At 42.1% G+C, this 17,907-nt stretch overlaps 1 protein-coding gene and 1 long non-coding RNA gene across 5 annotated transcripts in view; one reads left to right on the top strand and one right to left on the bottom strand.

Annotated features, from left to right (window-relative positions):
• Positions 1-17,907, top strand: part of AFF3 (AF4/FMR2 family member 3) — a 306,895-nt gene that overhangs the window by 223,624 nt on the left and 65,364 nt on the right. The window lies entirely within an intron of this gene.
• Positions 3,348-15,931, bottom strand: LOC125431362. The gene is made up of 4 exons (XR_007244298.1): positions 15,866-15,931; positions 15,619-15,706; positions 11,378-11,427; positions 3,348-3,472 (listed from the first exon to the last, which is right to left on the bottom strand). It is a non-coding gene; the product is annotated as an uncharacterized LOC125431362 (long non-coding RNA).

Raw genomic sequence — 17,907 nt, 5'->3', positions numbered from 1 at the left:
TTCCAGTGACTAGATCAAATAGAATTCTTAAGTTTTGGGAAAGCTGCTATTTGCTATTTCAGAAGTTAAAGAAGGTTTTTCCTCTTCTGTAGACAGTTAGCTGCTTTTTCTGTGTCAACATTTATTTCTGGTCAAAGCCGAAAACCCAGAATTCACCTAAGAATTGTAATTTCCTGATTCCATTAAAAAAAACCCAGTATGTTCTTCAAAACTCACAAATTTATAATTGTTCATTATTGGAGGCTCATGTTATTGTGCAGCTGTAACAATACTTCATTAGTACATACTTCCAATTTTTTCCTGTTTATTTTCACTGGCCTTTTGGGAAACCCAAGTAAGCAGTTCCAAATACATGAGTCTGAATCAGAGGATGCAGTTGGCATCTAGGAATGACCTCTCTGTATTTTAGTGCGCAGACAGACATGGCTGGTCATGGGGTGTAAAATATGCAAAGTACTATGGGAGGAAGAGTGTGTATGTGCACAGCATATGAATTGCCTCAGCATATGATTAACCTCACCGGCAATGTAGTAAATAGAAGATAACTGTGATCAAAAGTGAATTTGTGTGATTTATCAAGCTGAGCAACTGTGCATTTTACAGTGAAGCAGGAAGTCAATTCCAAAATCTAGGGCAAATAGAGCAATAGGAAATTGCAGGGACTAAGAAGTTAATCACACCTTTGGACTGTTTTCATCTTTTTTGAAAGACAGAGTCAGTAGCATCTTCACAGAAATGTTTCACAGCAACTGATCAGAAAATAATGCTTTCTCTGGCCATTTAAATATCATTTGCAGCATCTCAAAGCTCAGTAGATTTTTCATGTATATAATTGGCTGTGTCATTTGCTAAGTGGGATTTTTTAAAAGTCTCTAAATAAATATAAATGAATAAACATAAATAGACTACCAAATCCTCTCACTTATAAAATCTAAAAGTTCTACATTATTTTGGGATTAAATTGTGCTAATGCTCTTTGAAAAATCAACTCAGGAGTGAGAAACCACAATGTTTCAGTGCTGCTTTGCAAAAGTCCTCAGTAGCTTGGATATCTAGAATGAATCATCTTAGAATGTAGGAGTTTTTTAACATTTATACTGATGTGCATACCTGCAATGTAGAGCAACATTGTCTTCTAAGATGTGCTCTGGTAGTTGAGAGTATACTTCCTTCCCCATCTTTAACCCAGCACAGCACGTCTTGAGAGCAAGCTGTAAAAGTGTTGTTAATTGGTTGCTGTGAATGCCTGGCTCATGCATGTAAAACCATCTGGTTTGTTAATGAAGAAAAATATTTCTGTTTTAGTGTTTGTTTTTGACACTTGAATATTGCATTGCCTTTGGGCAGTAGAAGCGCTGTAAGACACAAATTATTTTCAAGTTTTGTAATTGCTCCTTGTAGCTGTAGCTCCATTTGTGGATGAGAGCAGTCATTTCATTGGATTGTTTCTTGTCGTGGTGGTTTCTCCAAACAGCAAGAAGGGAAGATCCAGGAATATATTACAAATCACATGCTGTCATTGTGTTTAGATGTAGCCCTTGGGCCTAAGTAGACTCTGGTTACCATTGTTATTTTCACACTAATTTCCTATTATTCTTATTAATTTATTTGTCACCTTTCCCAATGACCCCAGCAGCTTAAGGGGGCTTGAAAAATATCTGTCCCACAAACAACAACTAAAATCAAAAAAGGAAAAATAAAAGTAAATGCTCAGCTTTCCTCAACTACCAAATGATCACCTGAAAGGATGGCCTTACATTTCTTGCATAAAATTGGACAGAATAGAATCCCTCAGCCTTCCCACTCCCTCCCACTGCCATCCATGCCTTCTCTCTCACCCCCCTTCCATGTTACCAGCTCCTTCAAGTGAAAGAAAAGAAGCTTACTTACCATCTACATTGATATTTCAGTATCTTGACATGATAACAACAAAGAGTTGTTGAAAATAAGCCTCTCTGTACTCCAGAAACAGCAGCACCAGTCATAGCAGGGAGTGGCAGGGGGAAGAAATAAAATTGGCTCATGGTCCCCTTTACTTTGTAAGAGTAATATGGATGAAAGTGGAGTTTAAAGGCTAAGCCAGCAATTTTGACTTCTGGGTATAGTGAGATCTGCATGTTTAAGAATAAGAATAAGTGCCTTTAAGAATCACTTGATGGGCAGAGTTAAGAGAACCTGGTCTGGAGAGTTTGCAGAAAAGCTGCATGCCCAGGAGGGAGTACCTCCTTGCATGTAAACAGAATGTTAGGAGATCCCTCTGCAAGCCCACTGCACACTGAAGAGCCCTGAGGTAACCATTCTATGCATAATGGACCATCAACAAACTAATCATACCCAACTCCTCAGCTTTGGACAAATCTCATACAGAGGTCTCATGCTACTAAGCTGGGTCAAAGGATCTAAGTCTGTGGAACACCACAGAATAGATACTGTTGTATATTGAGCTATTGAGGTTTCCGTAGTTTTGAGGGTGGCATCAGTTAAGAGCATTATATTTAAGGGAGTGTATGCATAGTTTCTGTTTGCTTAGCCTGATGTATTACTTGGAAACCATCCATGTAAATAAACCTTGTTTTTACCTTGCTGCTCGTCTGATGATTGAGACTTAACAGATATCACTCCTCAGTGCCTTGTCATTCACTACAACTTTCAAATGCAATCAGATAAAATGAGCTGAAATCACTGTAATGCTTTGTCTCTTAATCCTAATCTTTTCTCAAGTTACTCCAATAATAATAAATTGTCTATGGTATAAAAGAATCAGGTAAATTCAATGAAATCAATTTTTTTCTTGTAAAGCCTTCTCAAAGAAGTTGAATAGCATGGGGGACAAGATTGAACCTTGTGAATCCACAAGGTAGGTGCCATACTGCAACCTTGCGTATTCTCCCCAGAAGGAACAACTAAAACCAGTTTAAAGCACATCCCTTAATCCCTACTTTTACCTCCAAACATTTCAACAGGATGATATGATCCACTGACTAAAAGGCTGTTCATGTCTAATAAAAGCAGAGAGCATTAGCCTTGTTTACATTTAGTAGAAGGTAGTCTACTAGAGCCACCAGCACCATCTCCCTCCCATAGAAAGTCATGAAATTGGACAAAAAGGGTCCAGGGCAGATTATTTATATAGGAAGACCTAGAGTTATTCTGCAACTGGCTTTTCTATCATTTTGCCTAGAAAGGATAAATTAGAGACCACGTGATAGTTGGCTGCATAGTTTTTCTCTAGCTATGTTTTTTTTAAATAACAGAAAGATGCTTTAGGGCATAAGGAAATTCAATGTGGTCTTCACATGTGTTAAGTATCCAATACAGACAAGAGTCTAACTCGCAAGTGGTCACCTTCACAAATTCCAGGATCACAGTGCCATCAGTCACAGAAACCATCTCAAAGCTGTGTTGTGGGTTTTTAGTTTATCAGCTGTATTATAGCCAGTTTCCAAATCAGAGAATTTTTGAGAGATTGTCTCTGCAAAGATATCACAGCTAATTATTAGTTCTGGGGAATTTAACAGTTCATACTTCAGAGTCAACAAGTATTAAATTACTTAAAATAGTTGAGTTGGGTGCAAACTGGACCTCACAATAGTAGAAGCAAAGTAGGATTTCTTTGCTGCTGTCTCCACCACCTCATAGGTCTTACTATGAATAATCTGTCAGGTATAGTACTTTCACTCACCATGAATAATGCTCTTTCAATATATTTGAAAGTGCACTGTGTGAACTGGCAAAATCCATTTGTAAATGATCGCTAAAGTGCATTGAAAGTAGATTATTCAGCATGTGTGAAATCTCCCTTAGTGTGTTTTCCCACCAGCAGTGTTTGAGATATTTATCTGTGTTGTTCAAGTTACCTTGGTCCATAGCTGACCATCTTGAAGACTGGACAGGACAGCTGGAACATGTCAGAAGCATCATAGAGCTTCTCATTCCAGGCATCCACCACGATCTTGACAAAGCCATCAACTAGGAGATTGAAGTCATCCAAGGGATTCTGGAGGCCAGCTGAATCCCTTAGCCTGTGTGGGTGCGTTATTTTAACTGTCCCCTTGTCAGATTCACCTGTGCCTTGAGACGATAGTACACAGACCAGACCATGGCAGAGAGTGAGTCTCCAATCCCTATCAATTTAGAGCAATAAATAAATGAATCTGAAGTATCTTCTGTGTCATCTGTAGGACTTGCTACTACTTGAGATAGATCCATGATAGCCAGAGAAACTGTAAAATCTTTGCCTGGTATCATTGGCACAATCACCCAGAGCAATCTGTCTCGGTGCCATAATCACTAAAGCAGAGGGTACAATGTGTTGTGGAAAGTGCCGTCAAATCACAACTGACTTATGGTGACCCTGTATAGTTTTCAAGGTAAGAGATGTTCAGAGGTGGTTTGCCATTGCCTACCTCCAGGTGGGCTGAGAGAGTTCTGAGGGAAAAGTGACTGGCCAAAAGTCACCGAGAAGGCTTTATGTGGGAGTGTGGGGGGTCGAACCTGGTTCTCCAGATTAGAATCCACTGCCCTTAACCACTATATCATGCTGGCTGTCAATGTACAATATAATAGAATAAAATATCTTACTTCAGTTGGCATGTTCCATTGTGTTTCCTGTGTTATTTAAACAATATTAATGTGAGATTCAGTTTGTTTCTCCATTTGGATTTTTTAAATACAATTGAACTTTGAAAACGCTGAGCTTTACAGTGTGTGAGAGACTTTATTTTCTGTAGCAGAAAGTTGTTCTATAATAAAGATAAATTTACATTTCCTATCCATGGAAAAATATGTGCATAGACATGAAATTCATTAATTATACTTCCTTTTCATTGATTGGCACAATAAGTTGTAATTGTTTTCAATGAGCAAGTAGCATTTGTTATAAATTGTCTTGGTACTGGAGGGATACCAGGAAATATCACCCAGAGCTGAAAGTGAATGAGACACTTTGAGATTACTTTTAAGTCTATTGCTTCCAAAACAATATACATTTGAAAAGACTGGATGGGGTTCCCAATCGAAGAGTGGGCTAGCAATTCTAACACAGCATAAACAATTATTCCATGTATTGTCGAAAGCTTTCACGACCAGATTCAACTGGTTCTGGTGGGTTTTCCAGGCTGTGTGGCCGTGGTCTGGTCGATTTTGTTCCTAACATTTCGCCTGCATCTGTGGCTGGCATCTTCAGAGGTGTATCACAGAGAAAAGTCTGTTTCACACTGTGTCTAAGTGAGAAGGGAAAGTTTAGTGGGGTATATTTTCAATGTCCCAGAGTGGGGAACCACTCATTAAGTGTTTGGGTGGAACTTGCTATGCAAAGGTGTGGATGAGTGTATTGTATTGTGGGTGTGGTTATCAGCCCATTTTTTAAATACTGGGAGCCAGGTTTTGCTAATTTTTAACATCTCTTCTTTCTTATTGAAGTTGTCTTGGTGTTTGTGAATTTCAATGGCCTCCCTGTGCAGTCTGACATAGTAAGCTTCTGAATTGTCCAGAATTTCAGTGTTCTCAAATAAAATATTATGTCCAGTTTTGTTTAACAGATGTTCTGCAACTGCAGATTTTTCAGGATGATTAAGCCGACAGTGTCTTTCATGTTCCTTAATACGGGTCTGAATGCTGCGTTTTGTGGTTCCTATGTAGACCTTTCCACAGCTACAGGGTATGCAATATACTCCTGCAGAAGTGAGGGGGGTCTCTCTTGTCCTTTGCTGAGTGTAGCATTTACTGTATTTTCCTGGTGGGTTTGAAGATGGTCTGTAGGTAATGCTTTTTCATCAGTTTCCTTATTTGATCTGTGATTCCCTTGATGTATGGTAGAAATATTTTTCTGGTGGTGGGCTGTTTCTCCTCAGTCCTCTGGGTTTTTCTTGGTCTTAAAGCTCTTCTGATTTCTGTAATGGAGTAGCCATTAGCCTGCAGAGCCCAGTCTAGATGGTTGATTTCATCAGGGAAGAGATGAGGTTCACAAATTCGTTTTGCACGATCTGTTAGAGTTTTGATTATGCCCCTTTTCTGTTGTGGATGATGATTGGAGTTTTTATGTAAATACCGGTCTCTGTGTGTTGGTTTTCTGTATACTGTGTGGCCCAATTGGTGGTTGGGTCTGCGAAAGACCAAGACATCGAAAAAAGGCAGTTTCCCTTCTTTTTCAGTTTCCATGGTAAATTGTATGTTTGGGTGGATGCTGTTAAGGTGGTTCAGAAAATTCAGCAGTTCCTTCTCACCATGGCTCCAGATTGTCAAAGTGTCATCCACAAATCGGAACCAAGTTGCAGGTTTCCTGAGTGCTGTTTCGAGGGCTTGTTTCTCAAAATGTTCCATGTAGAAATTGGCTATCACTGGGCTGAGGGGACTTCTCATGGCTACTCCTTCAGTCTGCTCATAATAATCATTGTTCCATTGGAAGTAGCTGGTTGTTAGGCAGTGTTGAAATAAAGCTGTGATGTCATCTGGAAACATCTGGCCGATTAGTGCAAGTGTGTCTTTCACTGGAACTTTGGTGAACAGTGAGACGACATCAAAGCTGATAAGTCTGTCACTAGGGTTGAGATGGAGATTGCTAATTTTCTTGATGAAGTGGGCTGAGTCTTTAATATAATGCGCTGTGTGTCCAATGTGGCTTTGTAACTGTGAAGTCAAAAATTTTGCCAGTTCATATGTGGGGGAACCAATCGCACTCACAGTAGGTCTGAGTGGAATGGATTCCTTGTGGATTTTGGGGAGTCCATATAACCTGGGTGGAAGAGCTTCTGATTTGCAGAGTCATTGGCATGCGTCTGGTTGAATGGAGGAGCTCTTAATCAATGTGATGGTTTGGTGAGTGATTTTCTTGGTTGGGTCTTGTTTCAGTTTTTTGTATGTTGTGGGATCCAGGAGTTCTCTGATTTTTTCTTTATATTGTTCAGTCTTCATGATTACTGTTGCATTTCCCTTGTCTGCTGGAAGTATAATGATTTCTGGATCTGAGCTGAGAATCTTAATAGCATTTCTTTCCTTTCGTGTAATTTTACTGGAGGGAAGTTTTGCTTCTCGCAAGAAAAGTTTTGCTTTTCGCAAAAACGCCGTCCCTGGGCTGCTGCTTGCACAGGAGGTGCTACTGCATTGCAGCAGCGCCGTCCTGGCTGCCTGGGAGCAGCGTGAAGCCGCCGCTGTAAACCTTGCTTGTTGAGTGAGGTTTTTGCAAAGCGGCGTCTTCCCGTCAGTGCGGTGCGAACCGCACCGCTGGGAAGACACCGCCTTTCCCGTCGTCTCCACTGACCTCTTTGTCCAGCGTCACTCTGGAGGGCTGCAGAAACCTGCCCACGCTGCCTTCTGACCCCTGGAGGTTAGAGGGCAGTGTGGCCAGGTCCCTGCAGCCCTCCAGAGTGACACTGGATGAAGAGGTCAGTGGAGGGGGCTGACCAAGAGGCGGCTCCATGTGGAGTTGCCTCTCTAGCTGGGGGGGGGGAGTCAGGGCCGATTGAACGCTAGTGTGCAAACAGCCTCCGAGCCTCCACTGGCACAATTCATGCTGGTGGAGGTTCGTTTCCACGCTTGTGCAGAAAGGGCCTTTGTTTAGCTCCTTGGAATAAGTCAGTGCTATAAGGTTGATGTTCCCTGGATAGCTGGATTCCTGTGACCTCTTTTTTTTGTTGCTTTTGTTTTTGCTCTCATTAGACATAATAGTGTGAATATAGTTTTGTGCATGTGTGTCATGATCCAGCCAAAATACTCCCCTAGGATACCATTTTCACTGTGTTTGGCTTCACCAAATTAAACTGGGAGCACTGATTTCAGTGTGTTGTACCACACTTTAATTTTGCCTGCCAAAATCAATAGCATTCAACGGTGCTTAAGCTTCACTGGATCATGCTCTTAGTATTTGATTGAGTTACTAACTGTAATATTTGCTTGGCTATCTGGATCTATCTCAAGTATTTCCCCCACACAGCACAATCCATTTCCCCGGTATTGGTCTGTCAGTTCATTTTATTCTCTACATACGAATTATTTCTTGTCTGTCTTCTAACATAGCTATATTGTTGTGGTTTCTACTGCACTATCTGTGTGCTCTAGAAAGACTAGGCAATCAATCAAATGAATGATTATATATTATTATTACATATTTTCTGAAGTTGTATTTTAAAATGTCACCTAGCCTGTAGGTTGAAGTGACTTTTATTGTTAACATTTGGGTCAGCCAGTAATTCAGAATTAGTCAAATTATACTGACCAATCAAATCAACTCTGGTAATAAAAGCCTACTTTACACCCCTGACTTCCTGAATTAACATCTATAAAGGACATTATTTGTGTGTCTTAATAGTAACACATCTAAGGAATGTTTTCTATCTTAAAGGTAGAAGAAGAGTTTGAAGAAGAGTTTGGATTTATATCCCCCCCTTTCTCTCCTGTAGGAGACTCAAAGGGGCTAACAATCTCCTTGCCCTCCCCCCCTCACAACAAACACCCTGTGAGGTGGGTGGGGCTGAGGGAGTTCAGAAAAGCTGTGACTAGCCCAGGGTCACCCAGGTGGCGTGTGTGGGAGTGCACAGGCTAATCTAAATTCCCCAGATAAGCCTCCACAGCTCAAGCGGCAAAGCAGGGAATCAAACCCGATTCCTCCAGATTAGAATGCACCTGCTCTTAACCATTATGCCACTGCTGCATATGGAGTTCCCTGGGAAAAGAAAAAGAATCTTGGGTGATATCCATGTCCTTCTAAACACTTTGGCCCCTTCTGCACATGCAGAATAATACACTTTCAATCCACTTTCAATCCACTTTGAAAACAATAGTGAAAGTGGATTGAAAGTGCATTATTTTGCATGTGTGAAAGGGGCCTTTGATTCACGTATGCTTTTAGTTTTCAGATTTTGTTTCAAAAAGGTGCTCAAGCCATATCTTGCTTTTAGGCTGTTTCTGCACAGCCAGAGAAGCGGGGCTGCATCGGCATGATTCATGCCAATGCAAACCCTGGGGCCGTTCGCACAAAAGGCCCTGTTGGCTGAGCAGCGGACGGAGCAGGCTCTGCATGGCCATGCAGCCCTCCAAACTCCTCCTTACCTTCTCCATGGCCAGAGCAACAGCTGCAGGGACAGAGGCCAGGAGACGTGTCCCCTGGCCTCCACAGAGGGATGAAAGCCAGGAGGAGGTAAGAAGGCGTTTGGGGCTGGTGCGGAGAAAACCCTGTCATCCACCTGCTGCCATTTGCATGGCAGCGGGTGGAAGACAGCGCTTTTGAAAACTCTTAGTTTCTTCTGGCTACTATAAAACTCGGAGAACTCTAATTATATTTATTGTGCCTGCAAGCACCAGCATGCTGTAATTTCCCCGTTACAATTTGTGTACTGTCTTCATAACCCATGGATTACAATGCAGTAAAAGCATGTCATAATTAACTCTGAGTAAAAGCACAAATATCATACTTGGCTACAACCAACTGAAATTCCATTGACTTCTGTGGAATTCTGTCACGGTAAATATTTGCTGAATTATGACCATGAATATTTCCTGCCATCTACAGTCATTATAGGCCAACAGGAAAATTTAGTTGAAATGTTCACTGAATTGCAAACTTCATATTTTTTTGATTTTGTTATTTTTCAATTTCTCATACATGCAATGATATAAACCTCCTATATTTTGCTGTCATACAAATGTTTGTTCTTTAGTCTATACAAGTGTTAATGTGAAGAATACCTAGTGTGAAGAACTGATTGGCCCTTGGCAGTGTCCCATTCTTCCTAAGAAGTGTTCCTTGATCAAAAATAAAATCTGTAGAGATCCCCTCATTTTGTCATATAATTGAAAGGAATGAAGGGAGGTTTGTTTTTTAAAGGCCATGTAGAGTGTCCACAAATATTGCCATACTATGGATTGATGCTCCCAGTTCATATACAGTTAAGAGGGAAGGGATAATGGCCCTTTCAAGAACTTCTTGCTCTTACGGTAAAGGTGATCTAAGGGCAGAAAACTACTAATTCCTTGATTACAATAATTAAGAGAGTAATGTTTTTAGGAGATGTTCTGAAATACCAAAGATTATTCTTTTGGATTTCTAAAATTCAGTTGGGTCTGTACAGGGGTGGGATCCAAACATTTTAGTAACAGGTTCCCATGGTGGTGGGATTCAAACTGTGGCGTAGCGCCAATGGGGCTGGGTGGGGCACAGCAGGAGGGGGCCGAGGAGCCAGGCATTCCAGGTGGGGCATTTCCCTGGGGCGGGGGGGGGCTGTGGCAGGGCAGCAGCTACTTGCTGCATGGGAGTCGCTTGGGCGAGAAGCTTGAATGCACACAGGCGCAGGCTGCCACGCACACCAGTGCACCTCCTGCTAGACTGCTTCAAGTTCTGCGCGCTACTGCTGAGAGGAGGGGTGTAACTAAGGCAAAAATCACGTGGCAAAATCACCAATTAGTAACCCCCTCTTGGCACACACAAATAATTAGTAACCTACTCTCGGGAACCTGTGAGAACCTACTGGATCCCACCTCTGGGTTTGTATAATGTTGCTAACCAGCTGACATTTTTGCTGATCATATACATCAACACTATATTCTGTAAAAATACCTACAATATTGTAAAAACATACACAAAAACAATAAATAGCAAGGTTAGTTTGTTTTGCCTGTGCTTATATTTCACAAAATGCACTGTGCATTCTAATATGGAGAAATAAGAGCCTGCAACAGATTGTTTCCTGTTTTAGAAATTGCATTCAAATTGCCAACATCCAAATTGAGCAACATATGTTTCTAGAGTCGAGATTTAGATCATCTTTGTTTCAAAGGGAAGTTTATTTTACAACTGTTTGGGTCCTTTAAAAAAAGACAATATTTTAACCATGATTTTCAACTCAGTAATTTATTAAGTCCTTATTTTCACTGCTGGTTGTTGTGTTTGGGTAATATCCTGCAGATGTTCCATTGGCAGAAGCCCAGCTCCCCAGATTTACCTGGAGCCATGTTTGCAGTTGTAGGAGAATTGGTGGGAGCTGAGCCAGGTCACCCCACCCCACTCTTGTGGTACTTTGGAAATTGGGATGGAACCATTGGGGGTGGGGTGGCCATGCTTGTGCACCTGTCTTCCCTTTTGGGGGAACTCCATAAGGCATCTTGGGGTGGAGCCATTCATCAGCACACACAGCTTGGGGCTGTTGGCTGGCTGTCATTCCCAGGTGGTAAGGGATGCACACTGGCCTCATGTTTGCCGCTCCATAGATGCAGTAGGCCTGGGGGGGTGGGGTAATATTGGGCAACAGTCTGATTGTCCAATGCAACTCCATCTCCATGCTGCACCAAAGGTCTTGCAGCTATAAACATTAAAAAGCTGTGGCCTGATTTGCCACAATTTGATTTGTGTATGGTTCTTCCTCCCCTTCCTGGCTTTTCTCCTTACCTCCAGGTGGGCAAGTGGATCTTTCACCTTCCCCATCAGCTTCCAGATACCTGCAAAAAAGCACCCTTGTAGGTGAAAAGGCATTTGAGCCATGGGTACAGCAAGGAAGGGAAGCAGAAGAGATCTGTTTTCCGTTCCATCAGGGAAACCTCCATAGGATACAGTACAATCTTTTGTTTTTGTCTCATATTGGACAATACATAGTTCAGCTTTTGCAATGTAGTGACTTGCTATATTTGAAGTATCGGATCTACGCTTAAGAGCAACTAAAATTGACTGTTTGTCATTTCAACTAAAATGAAAAGTTTCAAATATTTACAGAACAAAGAAACATATTTGCTTAACTTTATCCCATTCAGTTGTCGGAGCTGTTCATAATTACTTGTCCTGCCTTGCTTCATTCCTCACCTTAAAACAGGTTTTTCAAAATGTGTTTCAGAAAATCCTTAGAAGCTTATCAAGAATGCTTCAGTGGAAAGATCAATCAGAGTAGATGAGTGTCCTTTAAAAACAGCTTGCCCATTACTGCTGTTTCTTCCTGTGTTGCACAAGTGGTATGCCTTCTCAGTATAATATGTCTGGATAGCACTCCCAGTGAACTGATTGTGAATGCTGGAACATACCCCAAAGACTCCTGTCCTATAGCAGAGATTCTGTGGGAGTTACTTGGGTACCTCTCAGGACAAACTTTACTTAAGACATAAATTTGAAAAAGAAATCTTTAAATTATGTGATTTTGTTTCTTTAAAGTCTGTGAAAAAGACCACCATACATTTATTTGCTTCATTTATACCACCATTTTTAAAAGATCATCAGGACATCTTAGAATTATTAAAACACTCAAAATACAAAACATCACAAGATAAAAATAGCAAACAGCAACAAGAGCAAACAGGTTGCAGAAACTCATATAAAATCTACAAAAAGCAGTTAAAAATCCAACAGCTAAATACTAAGGATACATCTAGATCTTAAAAAGAATAGTAATCCAAATATACATAAAAACACAGAAGTGAAAAAGAAGATAAAAATAAGTCACACAACTATATCAGCCTGCTTCAAAGGTAGTCTAGAAAAGAACTCTAGCTTCTGTAAGACAAACAATGAGGAAGCTGATTAGGTTTCTTGGGCCAGAAAATTCCAGAACCTGGAAGCCACAGCTAAAAAGGCCCTACCCCACTTGCCTACTAACCTCACTTCAGTTAAAGGAAATGCAGAGAATGTCATCATAAACATTAAATTGCATGCAGGTTCATGTAGGCACCGGAGAGCACCAGATATCTCAGTCCAATACCAGAGCCAAAGAAAAAAATGAGATCCAATGCAATTGATGTAACACTGGTGAAATATAATTCATTCAGTGATCCCCATTTAACATTTTCATATTGCATTTTGTACCAGCTGATTATCCAGACACATGCAGAATTATTTCATCTGGCGCCTAAAACTTAAAAAGCAGGCAGCTCAGTCCTGAGGGCACCATGGCTGGGGAAAACTCTGCTTCTGCATCGCCTCCCGAGGGCTTTCGGGTTGTGCAGGGATGCAGCCAAAAAGAAAAGACACTCCAGCCGCATGAAAGCCCTCCATTAGGCTGAATGGGTGGCATAACTCTGAGGTCCAGGCTGTGGTGTACTCAGTGCTAAACACCAGGTGGAAGCTGACTATACTCCTCCAGGACACTCCAGCTGTGCCATTGGCTCCTGCTGGCACAGGAGCACCTGGCACCACATTCATAAATACCAGAGGTTTGAAGCTTTTGCCCATCAGCGTTTTTGCCCCTTCACTGGGTAAGTGTCCCTGGGAGTACAAATCCAGTGGCACGAGTCTAAGCAGAATCTGGAATCAAATCCCCCCCTCACCAGATTGGACCATACAAATTACTATTTGGAAAGCATTCTGTTGTCATGGACCTACCATGTATATGCCCCTGTTTCTGATTGCAGCCCATCTTATTTCAGAAGCCTTACAAACTAAGGTCTCAGAGACCCAGATCAGTGCTGGGGATAAGATGGGCTGGTGATGGAAACTAGTCTGTGAATTGGATGCAAGTAGATTTTCTTCTGCTGATAATGGCAGAATAGGCTGCCTTGGGCCACCAATAAAGGCTGTTCTGAAGATCATAAGCCAGTATTTACAAAAGCCACATGGGATCTCATTTCTAAAGATGTTTGTGAATTTGTGCTTAACGCCATAACATCTGCAAGGCTAATTTTTGCTCAGAATTGGAAGAACTTTTCACTGAAGGAGGCTTGATAGGAGAAATGAGCAGAATGTATTTGTCGATGTAAACTAAGGCTAATTATACACTTGTGCTGTGCCCCTCAGCAAGGGTTCATTTTCTTTTTGGTGGAGTTTTCATTGCAGATGAGCTCACGCTTATGGCGCCGCAGATCCAAGAAGCCCCATGGTTCCTGAGAGTGGGCAAACCCTGTGTAAAGCAAGTTGCAGTAGTCCAGTCTAGAGGTGACAGTTGCATGGATTACTGTAGCTAAGTCTGTTTGGTACAAGTAGGGTTCCAATAATCTCACCTGGCACAGATGATAGAAAGCCATGTGTGTGACTTGAGACTCCATTGCTACAGGAAGCATCAAGTATCATATCAAGATTCTTCACAGCTGGCGCAGTTGTTAGCTGTACTCCATTAAGAGTTGGTAACTGGCCAACCCCACGTGCCCCTTCCCAGCTCAGCTCCAGGACATCTGTCTTAGATGGATTCAACTTCAACTGACCCTGCTTTAACCATTCTGCCACGGCATCCAAACAGCTAGCCAAAAACATCTGGAGCAGAATCCAGATGACCATGATGAGAAAGGTGGAAGTGCTGGTATGATGAGAAAATGGAAGAGCTGGTATTTTAAACATGCTTAATTTATTTGACTGTGTACATATATTTGTTTTTTATCTAATTCTTAATTTCTTGGCAGATGTGCAATTTAGCTGAGTAATCAGCTGTGTATGTGTTTTGCGTTCTCTGCTATGGATTCACTGATCATCCTTAGGTCTAATCTTAGCCTCGATATTCCCCAGCCATAAAATGAGGAAATATCTTCTAGGTAATTAATTGCTTGGCTGTGTAATGTGCATGTGCATCTTAGTCTGTAGTCCTCTGTAACAGCGTTGTAGTCTGGACTGCATTTTGATCTGTGACAACTGACTATGGACATTCAGTGAAAGTCATATGCATATGCAATAATTGTGCATATTAAGACAAACAGAATTTTTGTGATAGCCATAGGCACCTAAGACTCTGTTCCTGGATTTGTTCAGCCCCAAACCATGTATCCTTGTCCAGGGACCAGGATTTTTCAAATTCCAAATTGCTGGGATGCTCAGGAGGAAGGAGAAATCTGCTCATGAAGGCTCAGCAGTCATCTCCAGGTCACTCTTATGTTTAGACCTGGTGCTGTTTGTAATTTACATTCATTCCTTTGAGGTTTCATGCTAGGGACACAATCTATTATAATAATGTGAAGCTTTCTACTACCAGCCAGTGATGAGAATTCCTGCTCTGCTTCCTGTGCTTCACTTGACAAGGCCTAAGAGAGCTTTTTATTAACTTTTATAGCTGCCAGTGATCAATGGCATGGCAGCATCCAGCATTAACAAATACCAGCAAAACTTCTGCCCATCTCGAACTCATGAATTTGCAGGCTCAGTAAAGCTGTCGTTTTAAAGTCCCCTTTCATAGTAATGATAATGCATTGTATTAATAATTCACAACAATTAATAAGAGAGGTTGTGCGGTGACATTTATGATACAGTTGCTATTAACAGAAATGGCTGCTTTAATTCATAATTATTTTAATTATAATGGATAATTAGTATTTAATTTCTGCATTTTCAAACCCTCTCATGGCTTTGAACTTCTACTTTACATTCACCTCTTGATAACTTTCCCTAACAGAAGGAAAATTAGACCAGGAAGGAACTGGAAATGTATGTATATAGAAGCTGCTCCTCTCTGATTACTTTGCGTTTCATAGATTTAAACTCTAGATTATGAGCAGCATAGCTTTAATGGCTCTGTTAGGCCAGGGGCCTCCAATGTGGCACCCATGGGCACCATCATCCCCACAGACAATTTATCCAGTACCCACCAAGTGTTTTTAGAAAGTGGGTGAGGTCAGCTGGAGCTCCTGCCCAGGAGGGCAACCGATTGGCCACTGGAGATTTGACTTGTTGTGCAAATAAAAATAATGAGAACTCACCCTTTGCTCTTTGTTCAGTTACATTCCACTCACCTCTACTGGCTCTCAGAGATATCTCAAAAGAGTTGGCTGGCAGTTAAATCGTGCTGGTGACTCACCAGAAGCCTCGCCTCTCAGAAGCCTGAGGGCAAGCACACAGTAAAACAAATCAGTCCCCACACAAACAAAAGCTTTCCCAGTCACTCAAAAAACAAATACCAAGCACTCAAAAAGAACATACACAGTCAAAGATTTTGAGTTAAAGGTTTAAGGATAACCCTCCAAAAAAAACACAGCTCACCTTTTGTTCTCTGTTCAACTACCTTCCGCTTAGCTGCTGCCGGATCTCAGGGATCAAAAGGAAGGGATAACAGTCAGTGCACTTGACAAGTCTTGTCAGCCTCTGTGTGACATCATAGATTTTTGCCCCAGGGAAACACACCTCTTGAGACATCTTGCAGGCATTCCACAAGAAAACTGTATAGCTGTACATGGGCAGCTTCCAGGAGCTGGGCCAATGAGAACTCTGTGAATCCACTACCTCCATCACCCAGAGACACTGATCCGTTCCTTTTTGATGGGTGGAAGCAAGGATTGTGGCCAAATACTCTGAAGAGGCAGATAGCAGTGTGAGAGTGGTTTTCGCCAACTACTCCACTGGTGAAGAGGTTCCTAAAAGTTGCAAAGCAACTAGCTCCACCAGTCATACATTACTTTCCAAATCGGAGTCTGAGCAAGGTGCTTGTAAGGAATTCCATAGACGCAGAAATAAAAGGCTTTGGGAGTAAAAGTCCATTTATTAAGACATCTTAGAAAGCTCAAGTACACGCAGTGGCAGGAATGACACTTCCCGCCAGAAGCACAGGTTATAATACCAGTCACCCCATTGCTCCCTGCTTCCCATGGGAACAGGGGCTTCATTTCAGCCTTAGAGATAAAGTCTCCCTTGATGCACCCTATTGTCGCCCGGGCTGTGGAATGCACTCCAAGGTTACTTCACCATCAACACTATTGAATCCTTTACACTCTACCTCCCCTACAGAGTACCCCTTCCTCCCAGGTTTGTGCTTGGAAAATGTGATTGGAAGCTTAACTTAATAGGGGTGGGGGCTTCAATGTTTTCGGAATAGACCCGACTGATTATACCCAGAGGAATATCCCACCCAAGAAACTAAATATTGCAAAGCGTTCTGCGATTAAAGCGAGAGTCCAGGATAGCGTCAATTTCGTGGTGCTTGTGGCCATCAATAATAATTGATTGAGGGCCTCTCCAGTAGCGGAGTCGTGAGCAGGCATCGGAAGCGGGAGCCTCATATGCCAGGCAAAGCTGGAATGGAGAGAGACGGGATGGATGTTTACTAAGAGAGTTAGAGCAAATCTAAGCGGGCAGTGACATCATTAATCACTTTAGTAATTTGAAAGGGTCCCACAAATCTACTCTTACTTAAGTTTGGAGAAAATTTATGCACGTCTCTGAGATTTTTTGTAGATAAATACACCCAGGAGCCCACACGCAGATGGAAATCCGAGCAGTGTTTATCCGCTTACTGCAGTTTTTTGAAGTCCCTTTCTTGTTGTAAAATGGTCTGGGCCGGCTTCCATCCCTCGACCAGGGATGAAATCCATTGTTGAAATTCTGGGGGGTCCAAGGCAGCTGCGGGTGGATTTAGCCTTGCTTGGCCGGAAGGAGCTGACCAGACACACAATTTCAAAGGGGGTTTTCTATGCTGTACTACTATGAACCGCATTGTTGTAAGGCATTACTCCATAAGCGGAATAAGCTCGCACCGATTGTCTTGGTGGTAGTTGGTGTATCAACGTAAATACTGCTCGAGGGTTCTGTTAGATTTCTCTCCGTCGCGCCGATCGCACCAGGAACGTGGTAGGAAGCGGCTTGACGGCCGGGGCGGCATTTAACAACCCTAAAAAGCGCTTTCCAGAACTTTGCCAGAGATGAATTGGGGGCCTTGGTCTAGAAACCACCACCCATAGCAGGCGCGGAATGGGAGACGGTAAACATGTTGAATAAACAGCCGTTACCAACTTAGAGGCGGAGGGGATGGAAGCCGCATGGAATAAAATGGGCTTGCCAGAGAATAAGTCTACCACCACCCATAAAACCGTGTTGCCATGACTTTCGGGCAAATCTGTAATGAAATCCATGGAGATGACTTCCCAAGGGCGGGAAGCTACCGGGAGAAGATTTGCAATAGTCCATAGGAGCTTTCCACGGAGATAGTTTTGGCTTCTGCACCAACCGAGCAGCCTTTAATGTATGCCTCAATGTCTTTGCGCATTGCAGCATACCAGAACACCGGCGGGGCCAGGTGTAGAGTTTTCAAA

The sequence above is a fragment of the Sphaerodactylus townsendi genome, linkage group LG04 (genome assembly GCF_021028975.2).
Source record: "Sphaerodactylus townsendi isolate TG3544 linkage group LG04, MPM_Stown_v2.3, whole genome shotgun sequence".
Classification (NCBI taxonomy): domain Eukaryota; kingdom Metazoa; phylum Chordata; class Lepidosauria; order Squamata; family Sphaerodactylidae; genus Sphaerodactylus; species Sphaerodactylus townsendi.
The sequence above is the reverse complement of the archived record's forward strand: the minus strand, read 5'-3'. Positions and strand labels throughout refer to the sequence as shown.